Genomic DNA, 17,436 nt, shown 5'->3' with positions numbered 1-17,436 from the left:
TGTCTTGCCAGTCCACAAAAGCAGGTAGTCGTTGAATCAAAGACCATGAAAAGAGAAGAAGGAGTCACTCGCGAATTTCAAAGTGCGTGAGCTTAAACGCGTGCCCTTCGGCCTCCCGTCCTAGTGGATTGGCTGTCTTGCCAGTCCACAAAAGCAGGTAGTAGTTGAATCAAAGACCAAGTGCGTGAGCTTAAAGGCGTGCCCTTCGGCCTCCCGTCCTAGTGGATTGGCTGTCTTGCCAGTCCACAAAAGCAGGTAGTCGTTGAATCAAAAACCATGAAAAGAGAAGAAGGAGTCACTCGCGAATTTCAAAGTGCGTGAGCTTAAACGCGTGCCCTTCGGCCTCCCGTCCTAGTGGATTGGCTGTCTTGCCAGTCCACAAAAGCAGGTAGTCGTTGAATCAAAGACCATCAAAAGAGGAGAAGGAGTCACTCGCGAATTTCAAAGTGCGTGAGCTTAAACGCGTGCCCTTCGGCCTCCCGTCCTAGTGGATTGGCTGTCTTGCCAGTCCACAAAAGCAGGTAGTCGTTGAATCAAAGACCATGAAAAGAGAAGAAGGAGTCACTCGCGAATTTCAAAGTGCATGAGCTTAAACGCGTGCCCTTCGGCCTCCCGTCCCAGTGGATTGGCTGTCTTGCCAGTCCACAAAAGCAGGTAGTCGTTGAATCAAAGACCATGAAAAAGGAAGAAGGAGTCACTCGCGAATTTCAAAGTGCGTGAGGTAAAACGCGTGCCCTTCGGCCTCCCATCCTAGTGGATTGGCTGTCTTGCCAGTCCACAAAAGCAGGTAGTCGTTGAATCAAAGACCATGAAAAGAGAAGAAGGAGTCACTCGCGAATTTCAAAGTGGGTGAGCTTAAACGCGTGCCCTTCGGCCTCCCGTCCTAGTGGATTGGCTGTCTTGCCAGTCCACAAAAGCAGGTAGTCGTTGAATCAAAGACCATGAAAAGAGAAGAAGGAGTCACTCGCGAATTTCAAAGTGCGTGAGCTTAAACACGTGCCCTTCGGCCTCCGGTCCTAGTGGATTGACTGTCTTGCCAGTCCACAAAAGCAGGTAGTCGTTGAATCAAAGACCATGAAAAGAGAAGAAGGAGTCACTCGCGAATTTCAAAGTGCGTGAGCTTAAACGCGTGCCCTTCGGCCTCCCGTCCTAGTGGATTGGCTGTCTTGCCAGTCCACAAAAGCAGGTTGTCGTTGAATCAAAGACCATGAAAGGAGAAGAAGGAGTCACTCGCGAATTTCAAAGTGCGTGAGCTTAAACGCGTGCCCTTCGGCCTCCCGTCCTAGTGGATTGGCTGTCTTGCCAGTCCACAAAAGCAGGTAGTCGTTGAATCAAAGACCAAGTGCGTGAGCTTAAACGCGTGCCCTTCGGCCTCCCGTCCTAGTGGATTGGCTGTCTTGCCAGTCCACAAAAGCAGGTAGTCGTTGAATCAAAGACCATGAAAAGAGAAGAAGGAGTCACTAGCGAATTTCAAAGTGCGTGAGCTTAAACGCGTGCCCTTCGGCCTCCCGTCCTAGTGGATTGGCTGTCTTGCCAGTCCACAAAAGCAGGTAGTCTTTGAATCAAAGACCAAGTGCGTGAGCTTAAACGCGTGCCCTTCGGCCTCCCGTCCTAGTGGATTGGCTGTCTTGCCAGTCCATAAAAGCAGGTAGGCGTTGAATCAAAGACCATGAAAAGAGAAGAAGGAGTCACTCGCGAATTTCAAAGTGCGTGAGCTTAAACGCGTGCCCTTCGGCCTCCCGTCCTAGTGGATTGCCTGTCTTGCCAGTCCACAAAAGCAGGTAGTCGTTGAATCAAAGACCATGAAAGTTGAAGAAGGAGTCACTCGCGAATTTCAAAGTGCGTGAGCTGAAACGCGTGCCCTTCGGCCTCCCGTCCTAGTGGATTGGCTGTCTTGCCAGTCCACAAAAGCAGGTAGTCGTTGAATCAAACACCATGAAAAGAGAAGAAGGAGTCACTCGCGAATTTCAAAGTGCGTGAGCTTAAACGCGTGCCCTTCGGCCTCCCGTCCTAGTGGATTGGCTGTCTTGCCAGTCCACAAAAGCAGGTAGTCGTTGAATCGAAGACCATGAAAAGAGAAGAAGGAGTCACTCGCGAATTTCAAAGTGCGTGAGCTTAAACGCGTGCCCTTCGGCCTCCCGTCCTAGTGGATTGGCTGTCTTGCCAGTCCACAAAAGCAGGTAGTCGTTGAATCAAAGACCATGAAAAGAGAAGAAGGAGTCACTCGCGAATTTCAAAGTGCGTGAGCTTAAACGCATGCCCTTCGGCCTTCCGTCCTAGTGGATTGGCTGTCTTGCCAGTCCACAAAGGCAGGTAGTCGTTGAATCAAAGACCATGAAAGTTGAAGAAGGAGTCACTCGCGAATTTCAAAGTGCGTGAGTTTAAACGCATGCCCTTCGGCCTCCCGTCCTAGTGGATTGGCTGTCTTGCCAGTCCACAAAAGCAGGTAGTCGTTGAATCAAAGACCATGAAAAGAGAAGAAGGAGTCACTCGCGAATTTCAAAGTGGGTGAGCTTAAACGCGTGCCCGTCGGCCTCCCGTCCTAGTGGATTGGCTGTCTTGCCAGTCCACAAAAGCAGGTAGTCGTTGAATCAAAGACCATGAAAGTTGAAGAAGGAGTCACTTGCGAATTTCAAAGTGCGTGAGCTTAAACGCATGCCCTTCGGCCTCCCGTCCTAGTGGATTGGCTGTCTTGCCAGTCCACAAAAGCAGGTAGTCGTTGAATCAAAGACCATGAAAAGAGAAGAAGGAGTCACTCGCGAATTTCAAAGTGCGTGAGCTGAAACGCGTGCCCTTCGGCCTCCCGTCCTAGTGGATTGGCTCTCTTGCCAGTCCACAAAAGCAGGTAGTCGTTGAATCAAAGACCATGAAAAGAGAAGAAGGAGTCACTCGCGAATTTCGAAGTGCGTGAGCTTAAACGCGTGCCCTTCGGCCTCCCGTCCTAGTGGATTGGTTGTCTTGCCAGTCCACAAAAGCAGGTAGTCGTTGAATCGAAGACCATGAAAAGAGAAGAAGGAGTCACTCGCGAATTTCAAAGTGCGTGAGCTTAAACGCGTGCCCTTCGGCCTCCCGTCCTAGTGGATTGGCTGTCTTGCCAGTCCACAAAAGCAGGTAGTCGTTGAATCAAAGACCATGAAAAGAGAAGAAGGAGTCACTCGTGAATTTCAAAGTGCGTGAGCTTAAACGCATGCCCTTCGGCCTTCCGTCCTAGTGGATTGGCTGTCTTGCCAGTCCACAAAGGCAGGTAGTCGTTGAATCAAAGACCATGAAAGTTGAAGAAGGAGTCACTCGCGAATTTCAAAGTGCGTGAGCTTAAACGCATGCCCTTCGGCCTCCCGTCCTAGTGGATTGGCTGTCTTGCCAGTCCACAAAAGCAGGTAGTCGTTGAATCAAAGACCATGAAAAGAGAAGAAGGACTCACTCGCGAATTTCAAAGTGGGTGAGCTTAAACGCGTGCCCGTCGGCCTCCCGTCCTAGTGGATTGGCTGTCTTGCCAGTCCACAAAAGCAGGTAGTCGTTGAATCAAAGACCATGAAAAGAGAAGAAGGAGTCACTCGCGAATTTCAAAGTGCGTGAGCTTAAACGCGTGCCCTTCGGCCTCCCGTCCTAGTGGATTGCCTGTCTTGCCAGTCCACAAAAGCAGGTAGTCGTTGAATCGAAGACCATGAAAAGAGAAGAAGGGGTCACTCGCGAATTTCAAAGTGCGTGAGCTTAAACGCGTGCCCTTCGGCCTCCCGTCCTAGTGGATTGGCTGTCTTGCCAGTCCACAAAAGCAGGTAGTCGTTGAATCAAAGACCATGAAAAGAGAAGAAGGAGTCACTCGCGAATTTCAAAGTGCGTGAGCTTAAACGCGTGCCCCTCGAACTCCCGTCCTAGTGGATTGGCTGTCTTGCCAGCCCACAAAAGCAGGTAGTCGTTGAATCAAAGACCATGAAAAGAGAAGAAGGAGTCACTCGCGAATTTCAAAGTGCGTGAGCTTAAACGCGTGCCCTTCGGCCTCCCGTCCTAGTGGATTGGCTGTCTTGCCAGTCCACAAAAGCAGGTAGTCGTTGAATCAAAGACCATGAAAAGAGGAGGAGGAGTCACTCGCGAATTTCAAAGTGAGTGAGCGTAAACGCGTGCCCCTCGGCCTCCCATCCTAGTGGATTGGCTGTCTTGCCAGTCCACAAAAGCAGGTGGTCGTTGAAACAAAGACCATGAAAAGAGAAGAAGGAGTCACTCGCGAATTTCAGAGTGTGTGAGCTTAAACGCGTGCCCTTCGGCCTCCCGTCCTAGTGGATTGGCTGTCTTGCCAGTCCACAAAAGCAGGTAGTCGTTGAATCAAAGACCATGAAAAGAGAAGAACGGGTCACTCGCGAATTTCAAAGTGCGTGAGCTTAAACGCGTGCCCTTCGGCCTCCCGTCCTAGTGGATTGGCTGTCTTGCCAGTCCACAAAAGCAGGTAGTCGTTGAATCAAAGACCATGAAAAGAGAAGAAGGAGTCACTCGCGAATTTCAAAGTGCGTGAGCTTAAACGCGTGCCCTTTGGCCTCCCGTCCTAGTGGATTGGCTGTCTTGGCAGTCCACAAAAGCAGGTAGTCGTTGAATCAAAGACCATGAAAAGAGAAGAAGGAGTCACTCGCGAATTTCAAAGTGCATGAGCTTAAACGCGTGCCCTTCGGCCTCCCGTCCTAGTGGATTGGCTGTCTTGCCAGTCCACAAAAGCAGGTAGTCGTTGAATCAAAGACCATGAAAAGAGAAGAAGGAGTCACTCGCGAATTTCAAAGTGCGTGAGCTTAAACACGTGCCCTTCGGCCTCCCGTCCTAGTGGATTGGCTGTCTTGCCAGTCCACAAAAGCAGGTAGTCGTTCAATCAAAGACCATGAAACAAGAAGAAGGAGTCACTCGCGAATTTCAAAGTGCGTGAGCTTAAACGCGTGCCCTCGGCCTCCCGTCCTAGTGGATTGGCTGTCTTGCCAGTCCACAAAAGCAGGTAGTCGTTGAATCAAAGACCATGAAAAGAGAAGAAGGAGTCACTCGCGAATTTCAAAGTGCGTGAGCTTAAATGCGTGCCCTTCGGCCTCCCGTCCTAGTGGATTGGCTGTCTTGCCAGTCCACAAAAGCAGGTAGTCGTTGAATCAAAGACCAAGTGCGTGAGCTTAAAGGCGTGCCCTTCGGCCTCCCGTCCTAGTGGATTGGCTGTCTTGCCAGTCCACAAAAGCAGGTAGTCGTTGAATCAAAAACCATGAAAAGAGAAGAAGGAGTCACTCGCGAATTTCAAAGTGCGTGAGCTTAAACGCGTGCCCTTCGGCCTCCCGTCCTAGTGGATTGGCTGTCTTGCCAGTCCACAAAAGCAGGTAGTCGTTGAATCAAAGACCATCAAAAGAGGAGAAGGAGTCACTCGCGAATTTCAAAGTGCGTGAGCTTAAACGCGTGCCCTTCGGCCTCCCGTCCTAGTGGATTGGCTGTCTTGCCAGTCCACAAAAGCAGGTAGTCGTTGAATCAAAGACCATGATAAGAGAAGAAGGAGTCACTCGCGAATTTCAAAGTGCATGAGCTTAAACTCGTGCCCTTCGGCCTCCCGTCCTAGTGGATTGGCTGTCTTGCCAGTCCACAAAAGCAGGTAGTCGTTGAATCAAAGACCATGAAAAGAGAAGAAGGAGTCACTCGCGAATTTCAAAGTGCGTGAGCTTAAACGCGTGCCCTTCGGCCTCCCATCCTAGTGGATTGGCTGTCTTGCCAGTCCACAAAAGCAGGTAGTCGTTGAATCAAAGACCATGAAAAGAGAAGAAGGAGTCACTCGCGAATTTCAAAGTGGGTGAGCTTAAACGCGTGCCCTTCGGCCTCCCGTCCTAGTGGATTGGCTGTCTTGCCAGTCCACAAAAGCAGGTAGTCGTTGAATCAAAGACCATGAAAAGAGAAGAAGGAGTCACTCGCGAATTTCAAAGTGCGTGAGCTTAAACACGTGCCCTTCGGCCTCCTGTCCTAGTGGATTGACTGTCTTGCCAGTCCACAAAAGCAGGTAGTCGTTGAATCAAAGACCATGAAAAGAGAAGAAGGAGTCACTCGCGAATTTCAAGGTGCGTGAGCTTAAACGCGTGCCCTTCGGCCTCCCGTCCTAGTGGATTGGCTGTCTTGCCAGTCCACAAAAGCAGGTAGTCGTTGAATCAAAGACCAAGTGCGTGAGCTTAAACGCGTGCCCTTCGGCCTCCCGTCCTAGTGGATTGGCTGTCTTGCCAGTCCACAAAAGCAGGTAGTCGTTGAATGAAAGACCATGAAAAGAGAAGAAGGAGTCACTCGCGAATTTCAAAGTGCGTGAGCTTAAACGCGTGCCCTTCGGCCTCCCGTCCTAGTGGATTGGCTGTCTTGCCAGTCCACAAAAGCAGGTAGTCGTTGAATCAAAGACCAAGTGCGTGAGCTTAAACGCGTGCCCTTCGGCCTCCCGTCCTAGTGGATTGGCTGTCTTGCCAGTCCACAAAAGCAGGTAGTCGTTGAATCAAAGACCATGAAAAGAGAAGAAGGAGTCACTAGCGAATTTCAAAGTGCGTGAGCTTAAACGCGTGCCCTTCGGCCTCCCGTCCTAGTGGATTGGCTGTCTTGCCAGTCCACAAAAGCAGGTAGTCTTTGAATCAAAGACCAAGTGCGTGAGCTTAAACGCGTGCCCTTCGGCCTCCCGTCCTAGTGGATTGGCTGTCTTGCCAGTCCATAAAAGCAGGTAGGCGTTGAATCAAAGACCATGAAAAGAGAAGAAGGAGGCACTCGCGAATTTCAAAGTGCGTGAGCTTAAACGCGTGCCCTTCGGCCTCCCGTCCTAGTGGATTGCCTGTCTTGCCAGTCCACAAAAGCAGGTAGTCGTTGAATCAAAGACCATGAAAAGAGAAGAAGGAGTCACTCGCGAATTTCAAAGTGCGTGAGCTGAAACGCTTGCCCTTCGGCCTCCCGTCCTAGTGGATTGGCTGTCTTGCCAGTCCACAAAAGCAGGTAGTCGTTGAATCAAAGACCATGAAAAGAGAAGAAGGAGTCACTCGCGAATTTCAAAGTGCGTGAGCTTAAACGCGTGCCCTTCGGCCTCCCGTCCTAGTGGATTGGCTGTCTTGCCAGTCCACAAAAGCAGGTAGTCGTTGAATCGAAGACCATGAAAAGAGAAGAAGGAGTCACTCGCGAATCTCAAAGTGCGTGAGCTTAAACGCGTGCCCTTCGGCCTCCCGTCCTAGTGGATTGGCTGTCTTGCCAGTCCACAAAAGCAGGTAGTCGTTGAATCAAAGACCATGAAAAGAGAAGAAGGAGTCACTCGCGAATTTCAAAGTGCGTGAGCTTAAACGCATGCCCTTCGGCCTTCCGTCCTAGTGGATTGGCTGTCTTGCCAGTCCACAAAGGCAGGTAGTCGTTGAATCAAAGACCATGAAAGTTGAAGAAGGAGTCACTCGCGAATTTCAAAGTGCGTGAGCTTAAACGCATGCCCTTCGGCCTCCCGTCCTAGTGGATTGGCTGTCTTGCCAGTCCACAAAAGCAGGTAGTCGTTGAATCAAAGACCATGAAAGTTGAAGAAGGAGTCACTCGCGAATTTCAAAGTGCGTGAGCTTAAACGCATGCCCTTCGGCCTCCCGTCCTAGTGGATTGGCTGTCTTGCCAGTCCACAAAAGCATGTAGTCGTTGAATCAAAGACCATGAAAAGAGAAGAAGGAGTCACTCGCGAATTTCAAAGTGGGTGAGCTTAAACGCGTGCCCGTCGGCCTCCCGTCCTAGTGGATTGGCTGTCTTGCCAGTCCACAAAAGCAGGTAGTCGTTGAATCAAAGACCATGAAAAGAGAAGAAGGAGTCACTCGCGAATTTCAAAGTGCGTGAGCTTAAACGCGTGCCCTTCGGCCTCCCGTCCTAGTGGATTGGCTGTCTTGCCAGTCCACAAAAGCAGCTAGTCGTTGAATCAAAGACCATGAAAAGAGAAGAAGGAATCACTCGCGAGTTTCAAAGTGCTACCAGTACTGCAGCTAGGCTCTGGCTCTGAGCACTATGGGACTTAACTTCAGAGGTCATCAGTCCCCTAGAACTTAGAACTACTTAAACCTAACTAACCTAAGGACATCACACACATCCACGCCCGAGGCAGGATTCGAACCTGCGACCGTAGCGGGCGCGCGGTTCCAGACTGTAGCGCCTAGAACTGCTCGGCCACCCTGGCCGGCACTGAAGCTAGCACAGTGAGGGGGCGTACAGTGGTCGAGGAGATTATCATAAGTCACACATTTATGAAGCAGCGCTTGTGCTGGTACAGAGAGCGAATCCACTGGACAGTGGATGACTGAAAACTAATGAGTTGGAGTGATGAATCACGCTATACGCTGTGGTAGTGCGATGTAAGGAGTTGGGTTTGGCAGTGCGGTGTCAACAGTGAGATACAAAGGAGGTGGTGTTACGGTATGGAAGTGTTTGTCGAGGTTAGCGTGTGCTCTCGTTATTCAGCTTAAGAAAACGCTAAATGCGAAGGATATGAACACATTTTACAGCATTTTCGGCGTATAGTAGAGGAGTGATGACTGTATCAACATGATAATGCATCCAGTCATAAAGCAACATCTGTGAGCCAGTAGTCTGTGGATAACAAGATTATTGAAATATAGTGCCCGGCCCAGAGAGGCGGCCTCTGTCAAATGGTTCAAATGGCTCTGAGCACTATGGGACTTAACATCTGTGGTCATCAGTCCCATAGAACTTAGAACTACTTAAACCTAACTAACCTAAGGACATCACACACATCCATGCCCGGCCTGTATCCAATGGAACACTTTTGGGATGAGTTGAAACGTTGACTCGGCTCCAGACCCAAGTGTTGAACGTCTCTACTTTCTGTGGTTTCGACTCTTGTGAGAGAATGCGCTACCATTCCCCTACTGACATTCAGACACTTCATTGACAGTGTCTCGAGTAGAGTTTGGGGATTTTCTCTGACCGGAGACAGGGTGTTTATGCTATCCTCATCAAATCATCATCATTGGTGAAAGTGGCTAGATTGGACTGTGTGAAGATTGGGACTTTGTACGGGCGCTCACGACCGCGCATTTGAGCACCCCGCAAATTAAACATCATCACATACAGTAGAGTTTAAGCCCTCATAATTGTGGACAAATGGCTCTAAGCACTATGGGAATTAACATCTAAGGTCATCAGTCCCCTAGACGTAGAACTACTTTAACGTGTGTGATTCTAGAAGTTTCCCGGAGTATTGAATTTTCGATGAGATTTCGGGATTGCAGCCGGATCATGTTGACTTCTTGCCACGATATTTCGGCTGGCAATCGTCCAGCCATCTTCAGGTGGGTGTCCGTCACTGGAGACTGTAAGTTCCTGGAGTCAACTTTATAGCAAAAATTGGCGCGAAAACGCATGCGCATTGGCTTCCGTCACAGGAGCGTCCTCTATCAAAATCCACGCCCTCTGGAGCTGAGCACTGTATTACCACAGGACACGCTATGGATTTTTCTGACACGGAAATCTTGGCCCCAGCGAAAACTTTCTGGGACTCAGCAATTAAAGAATCTGTGGAGATACGCCTAGCGCAAAATCTTAGAAATCGTGATGGCGGTTTTCAACTGGACAAGGCTTGGGACCAGGTGATCTCTCTAATTTCTTCTGAGAGAAGAAAATTTATGCATGATGGCACGTCTGGCGACATCTGACGTCTGTTTTTTAGCGACACGGGCGCGCATTCCGACAGAGGGCGGACATGTAGTTTTCACCTTTACGCATGCGCCTGCGCGCCACAGGTAGAACAGTTGTTCCGGAGGGCGCGGATTTCGATAGAGGACGCTCCTGTGACGGAGGCCAATGCGCATGCGTTTTCGCGCCAATTTTTTGCTATAAAGTTGACTCCGGGAACTTACAGTCTCCAGTGACGGACACCCACCTGAAGATGGCTGGACGATTGCCAGCCGAAATATCGTGGCAAGAAGTCAACATGATCCGGCTGCAATCACGAAATGGCTGGTTCAAATTGCTCCGAGCATTATGGGACTTAACATCTGAGGTCATCAGTCCCCTAGACTTAGAACTACTTAAACCTAACTAACCTAAGGACATCAGACGCATCCATACCCTTGGCAGGATTCGAACCTGCTACCGTAGCAGCAGCGCGGTTTCGGACTGAAGCGCCTAGAACCGCTCGGCCACAGCGGCCGGCCCACATCAATGTCTCTTATAGCTGTCCGAATACTGTTGAGAGGGTAGTGTATAAGACTGGAGCACTGAAAGAATTGGGAAACGCTGAGTTTTCTGAAAAGATGTGTAGCACATACGAAGATTGAAAATCTGAGATGAAACTCATATACTCTTGCGTAAATTTCGTTAATTGCTTGAAGGAAGTGATCTGGAATGCAAGCACCTGGCTTCCGTGACGTATGCATTTCAGAAGAGCCATCCATGCATTTCTCACAGAAGACGTTAACGCTGCATCCTGCGACTAGGTGCTCGCTAACGACCATGAGAATAAAACAGTGGAGGTATGACCGGATGAAGGGACGACAGAAATGGGTAATCCCTTGAATAAAAGTGTGCCATCATAGAAGCTGTAAGGCTGCTTGCTCGGACATAAAACAGTTCTCACCGCTTTGGCAAAGTAGCAGCTACCATTTCACACTCCCGGCTGCTCGCTAGGGAACCCGAGATGTTGCAATTACAAACACACGCCGTGTGCTCCCGTCTCTTTCCAACTCGTAAATTATTCGCAATGCAGGTTCATTAACGCGGCGCTGGAGTGACGGAAGCTTGCGGATATCCTGAACGCGTTTTAATTTACGCAGCGTAATATCATAACATTATGAGCATGCAAAAACTACGCGAGCGCCCAACGAGCCGCAAGGTGGTTCCGTTCCGCTTCCGATCGCAGACGCAGATAGGTAGTAGGCTCCTCGGTAGGCAGCAACGGGCGCCGTAGTGCGGCGCGTCGCGAGCTAATTCACGTGCCCTGGGCAGGGAGAACTGGACGAGAAGTGCGTATACCAACTGCGGCCGCTCCTGTGTGCAACCGAGACAGCGACGTTAATGACGTCCTCTATTCCGCCACAGCTCGCACGAGGCTCATACGTGTGAAATGTACTCACCTCGACGGCTTGGGGTTTTGTTACGTAAATTATCGACATGTTTTGTAAACTAGGTACATGTATTCTCTATCCGTGTTGAAAACTTCCAGTCTCCTCTACACCTCTTTTGTTAATGACAACCTTCCCTTTTACAATAAACTATGAAACCTTTCCTTAGGATTTCTTTCTCTTGCTTAATAATAACAAATGAAATCTTCCATTTGAAATTTATTCTCTTTCTCAATCTTCGCATGCAAATTTAATTGCTGCTTATTAAAAGTGATTTTTTGATTATTTCGAAGAAACATAGAATGTGTCGTCGTCGTGGCCCTCAGTCGTTATCTGCAATAACCCAAAACTGTTCCTTACCTTTTTTTTACTGTTACTGGATCGCCATCTGACTGCTACATCGAACTGCGACATGAATACACTTACTCTGTTTTACTATACTCTATTAGCTGCTGGTGGGCTTTCATAATAAGTGGCTGTATTTATTACCAAAGCTGACGTTATTCTTTAATAGCAAAGCTGACGTTATTCTTTAATTAATTTGACTGAAGTTATGTAATTCATAGTTAAACTTTATCTTGACAACAATAAAATTTTGCATAGTTTTACGTTGATGGTTTTTGGGATGGATTATAATTAGAAATGCGATATTGCTGGCAAAAGTTAATTATATTCTGAATGAAATGATTTCACAAACGTTCAAATGGGACTTACTTTTTACAATAATCTTACAACTAGCAATGCGCAAACATACCTTCAGTAGTCTTGACTTTCTCAAAAAAATTAATTCAATAATATTAGAACCTCTTATTATAATACACTCCTGGAAATGGAAAAAAGAAAACATTGACACCGGTGTGTCAGACCCACCATACTTGCTCCGGACACTGCGAGAGGGCTGTACAAGCAATGATCACACGCACGGCACAGCGGACACACCAGGAACCGCGGTGTTGGCCGTCGAATGGCGCTAGCTGCGCAGCATTTGTGCACCGCCGCCGTCAGTGTCAGTCAGTTTGCCGTGGCATACGGAGCTCCATCGCAGTCTTTAACACTGGTAGCATGCCGCGACAGCGTGGACGTGAACCGTATGTGCAGTTGACGGACTTTGAGCGTGGGCGTATAGTGGGCATGCGGGAGGCCGGGTGGATGTACCGCCGAATTGCTCAACACGTGGGGCGTGAGGTCTCCACAGTACATCGATGTTGTCGCCAGTGGTCGGCGGAAGGTGCACGTGCCCGTCGACCTGGGACCGGACCGCAGCGACGCACGGATGCACGCCAAGACCGTAGGATCCTACGCAGTGCTGTAGGGGACCGCACCGCCACTTCCCAGCAAATTAGGGACATGTTGCTCCTGGGGTATCGGCGAGTACCATTCGCAACCGTCTCCATGAAGCTGGGCTACGGTCCCGCACACCGTTAGGCCGTCTTCCGCTCACGCCCCAACATCGTGCAGCCCGCCTCCAGAGGTGTCGCGACAGGCGTGAATGGAGGGACGAATGGAGACGTGTCGTCTTCAGCGATGAGAGTCGCTTCTGCCTTGGTGCCAATGATGGTCGTATGCGTGTTTGGCGCCGTGCAGGTGAGCGCCACAATCAGGACTGCATACGACCGAGGCACACAGGGCCAACACCCGGCATCATGGTGTGGGGAGCGATCTCCTACACTGGCCGTACACCACTGGTGATCGTCGAGGGGACACTGAATAGTGCACGGTACATCCAAACCGTCATCGAACCCGTCGTTCTACCATTCCTAGACCGGCAAGGGAACCTGCTGTTCCAACAGGACAATGCACGTCCGCATCTATCCCGTGCCACCCAACGTGCTCTAGAAGGTGTAAGTCAACTACCCTGGCCAGTAAGATCTCCGGATCTGTCCCCCATTGAGCATGTTTGGGACTGGATGAAGCGTCGTCTCACGCGGTCTGCACGTCCAGCACGAACGCTGGTCCAACTGAGGCGCCAGGTGGAAATGGCATGGCAAGCCGTTCCACAGGACTACATCCAGCATCTCTACGATCGTCTCCATGGGAGAATAGCAGCCTGCATTGCTGCGAAAGGTGGATATACACTGCACTAGTGCCGACATTGTGCATGCTCTGTTGCCTGTGTCTATGTGCCTGTGGTTCTGTCAGTGTGATCATGTGATGCATCTGACCCCAGGAGTGTGTCAATAAAGTTTCCCCTTCCTGGGACAATGAATTCACGGTGTTCTTATTTCAATTTCCAGGAGTGTAGTTAGCTGATGTCTCTGTACATCCGTTTCCAATCTCTTGTAAATCATAGCTGGTCGCTGGGAGCCACACCGCTCCTCTCAACCTCTCGCTTCAGACCTGCTACCGACTCGCTTCACATTTCTCTTACTACTCACTTCCTACGAACGCTAAAGTGCGATCTCTCCTGCCAACAATGCTTTCTTGTGCAGACAATCCCTGCTACCATTACAAAATGTATCAATGCGCGGTTTTTCCCGCTCTTTTCTTAAAATGTATCCACACCCAGTCTCTCCCGCCTTTTTTAAAATTATATCAATACGCGGTCTCTCTTGTCAACAATACTTTGGTGCAGACATTCCCTGCTACCACAATTATTTCCAACATGACAAATATTAATTATTCCTACTTAATCCTATTAATAAAATACAAATTTCTTTCATAAATTGCGATTTGACAATAGACAACAGAAATACACACGTCTTACAATGTTACTAAACTGAAGCCCGCCAATGGGTTTTTCTGTCTATATCTGAATGCAATCTCGATGTAGACAAGTGTAATGTGCTGCGAATACATAGAAAGAAAGATCCTTTATCATTTAGCTACAATATAACAGGTCAGCAACCGGTCAGTTCAGTTTTCAAGAAGGGTCGTCGAGCAGATGTGCAAAACTATAGGCCTATATCTCTGACACCGATCTGTTGTAGAACTTTAGAACATGTTTTTTGCTCGCGTATCATGTCATTTCTGGAAACCCAGAATCTACTCTGTAGGAATCAACATGGATTCCTGAAACAGCGATCGCGTGAGACCCAACTCGCTTTATTTGTTCATGAGACCCAGAAAATATTAGATACAGACTCTCAGATAGATACCATTTTTCTTGACTTCCGGAAAGCGTTCGATACAGTTCCGCAATGTCTCCTGATAAACAAAGTAAGAGCCTACGGAATATCAGACCATCTGTGTGGCTGGATTGAAGAGTTTTTAGCAAACAGAACACAGCATGTTGTTCTCAATGGAGAGACTTCTACAGATGTTAAAGTAAAAAATGGTTCAAATGCCTCTGAGCACTATGGGACTCAACTTCTGAGGTAATCAGTCCCCTAGAACTTAGATCTACTTAAACCTAACTAACTTAAGGACATCACACACATCCATGCCCGAGGCAGGATTCGAACCTGCGAACGTAGCGGTCTCGCGGTTCCAGACTGTAGCGCCTAGAACCATACGACCCATCCGGCCGGCCGTTAAAGTAACCTCAGGCGTACCACAGGGGTGTGTTATGGGACCATTGCTTTTCACATAATATATAAATGACATAATAGATAGTGTCGGAAGTTCCATGCGGCTTTTCGCGGATGATGCTGTAGTATACATAGAAGTTGCAGCATTAGAAAATTGCAGCGAAATGCAGGAAGATCTGCAGCGGATACGCACTTGGTGCAGGGAGTGGCAACTGACCCTTAACACAGACAAATGTTATATATTGCGAATACATAGAAAGAAGGATCCTTTATTGTATGATTATATGATAGCGGAACAAATACTGGTAGCAGTTACTTCTGTAAGATATCTGGGAGTACGCGTACGGAACGATTTGAAGTGGAATGATCATATAAAATTAATTGTTGGTAAGGCGGGTGTCAGGTTGAGATTCATTGGGAGAGTCCTTACAAAATGTAGTCCATTAACAAAGGAGGGGGCTTACAGATCACTCGTTCGACCTATACTTGAGTATTGCTCATCAGTGTGGGATCGGTACCAGGTCGGGTTACAGAGGAGATAGAGAAGATCCAAAGAAGAGCGGCGCGTTTCGTCACAGGGTTATTTGGTAAGCGTGATAGCTGTACGGAGATGTTTAGCAAACTCAAGTGGCAGACTCTGCAAGACAGGTGCTCTGCATCGCGGTGTAGCTTACTCGCCAGGTTTCGAGAGGGTGCGTTTTTGGATGAGGTATCGAATATATTGCTTCCCCCTACTTATACCTCCCGAAGAGACCACGCATGTAAAATCAGAGAGATTCGAGCACCCACGGCCGTCGTTCTTCCCGCGAACCATACGCAACTGGAACAGGAAAGGGAGGTAATGACAGTGGCACGTAACGTGCCCTCCGCCACACACCGTTGGCTGGCTTGCCGCGTATAAATGTTGATGTATATGTAGAAGCAGTAAATTCCATAAATTGTCTGGGAGTAGGCGTTAGGAGTGATTTAAAATGAAATTACCATGTAAAATTAATCGTCGGTAAAGCAGATGTCAGACTTTCATTGGAAGAATCCTAAGGAAATGCAGTCCCAAAACAAAGGAATTAGGTTACAGTAAACGTGTTCGCTCACTGCTTGAATACTGCTCACCGCTGTGGGTTCCGTACCAGATAGGGTTGATAAAAGAGATAGACGAGAACCAACGAAGAGCAGCGCGCTTCGTTACAGGATCATTTAGTAATCGCGAAAGCTTTACGGAGATGATAGATAAACTCCAGTGGAAGACTCTGCGAGAGAGACGCTCAGTAGCTCGGTGCGGGCATTTGTTGAAGTTTCGAAAACATACCTTCACCGAGGAGTCAAGCAGTATATTGCTCCCTCGTATGTACATCTCGCGAAGAGACCATGAGGGTAAAATCAGAGACATTTAAGGCCACAAAGAAGCATACCATCAATCTTTCTTTCCACGAACAATACGAGATTGGAATAGAAGGGAGAACCGATAGAGGTACTCAAGGTACCCTCCGCCACACACTGTCAGGTGCCTTGCGCAGTATAGATGCAGATGTAGAACTACTGGATTTTGTTTATGTTTTCACTGATACACTGGCGTCCAAAATTAAAGCAAAAACCGCTGTTTCCCCGTCCTGTGTGTAATTCACGATGTAGTCATGTTGTTGTTGTGGTCTTCAGTCCTGAGACTGTTTTGATACAGCTCTCCGTGCTACTCTATCCTGTGCAAGCTTCTTCATCTCTCTGCAGCCTTCATCCTTCTGAATCTGCTTAGCGTATTCATCTCTTGGTCTCCCTCTACGATTTTTACCCTCCACACTGCTCTCCAGTACTAAATTGGTGATACCTCGACGTCTCAGAACATGTCCTACCAACCGATCCCTTCTTCTAGTCAAGTTGTGCCACAAACTCCTCTTCTCCCCAATTCTATTCAATACCTCCTCATTAGTTATGTGATCTACCCATCTAATCTTCAGCATTCTTCTGTGGCACCACATTTCGAAAGCTTCTATTCTCTTCTTGTCTAAGCTATTTATCGTCCACGTTTCACTTCCATACATGGCTACACTCCACACAAATACTTTCAGAAACAACTTCCTGACACTTAAATCTATACCCGATGTTAACAAATTTTTCTTTTTCAGAAACGCTTTTCTTGCCACTGCCAGTCTACATTTTATATCCTCTCTACTTCGACCATCATCAGTTATTTTGCTCCCCAAATAACAAAACTCCTTTACTACATTAAGTGTGTCATTTCCTAATCTAATTCCCTCAGCATCACCCGACATAATTCGATTACATTCCATTATCCTCGTTTTGCTTTTGTTGATGTTCATCTTATAACCTCCTTTCAAGACACTGTCCATTCCGTTCAACTTCTCTTGCAAGTCCTTTGCTGTCTCTGACAGAATTACAATGTCATCGGCGAACCTCAAAGTTCTTATTTCTTCTCCATGGATTTTAATACCTACTCCGAACTTTTCTTTTGTTTCCTTTATTGCTTGCTCAATATACAGATTAAATATCATCGGGGAGAGGCTACAACCCTGTCTCACTCCCTTCCCATCCACTGCTTCCCTTTCATACCCCTCGACTCTTATAACTGTCATCTGCTTTCTGTACAAATTGTAAATAGCCTTTCGCTCTCTGTATTTTACCCCTACCACCTTCAGAATTTGAAAGAGAGTATTCCAGTCAACATTGTCAAAAGCTTTCTCTAAGTCCACAAATGCTAGAAACGTAGGTTTGCCTGTCGTAGGGTCAGTATTGCCTCACGTGTTCCAACATTTCTACGGAATCCAAACTGATCTTCCCTGAGGTCGGCTTCTATCAGTTTTTCCATTCTTCTGTAAAGAATTCGCGTTAGTATTTTGCAGCTGTGACTTATTAAACTAACAGTTCGGTAATTTTCATATCTGTCAACACCTGCTTTC

This window comes from Schistocerca americana, chromosome 4 (genome assembly GCF_021461395.2).
Source record: "Schistocerca americana isolate TAMUIC-IGC-003095 chromosome 4, iqSchAmer2.1, whole genome shotgun sequence".
NCBI lineage: Eukaryota > Metazoa > Arthropoda > Insecta > Orthoptera > Acrididae > Schistocerca > Schistocerca americana.
Note: the sequence above shows the minus strand (reverse complement) of the source record.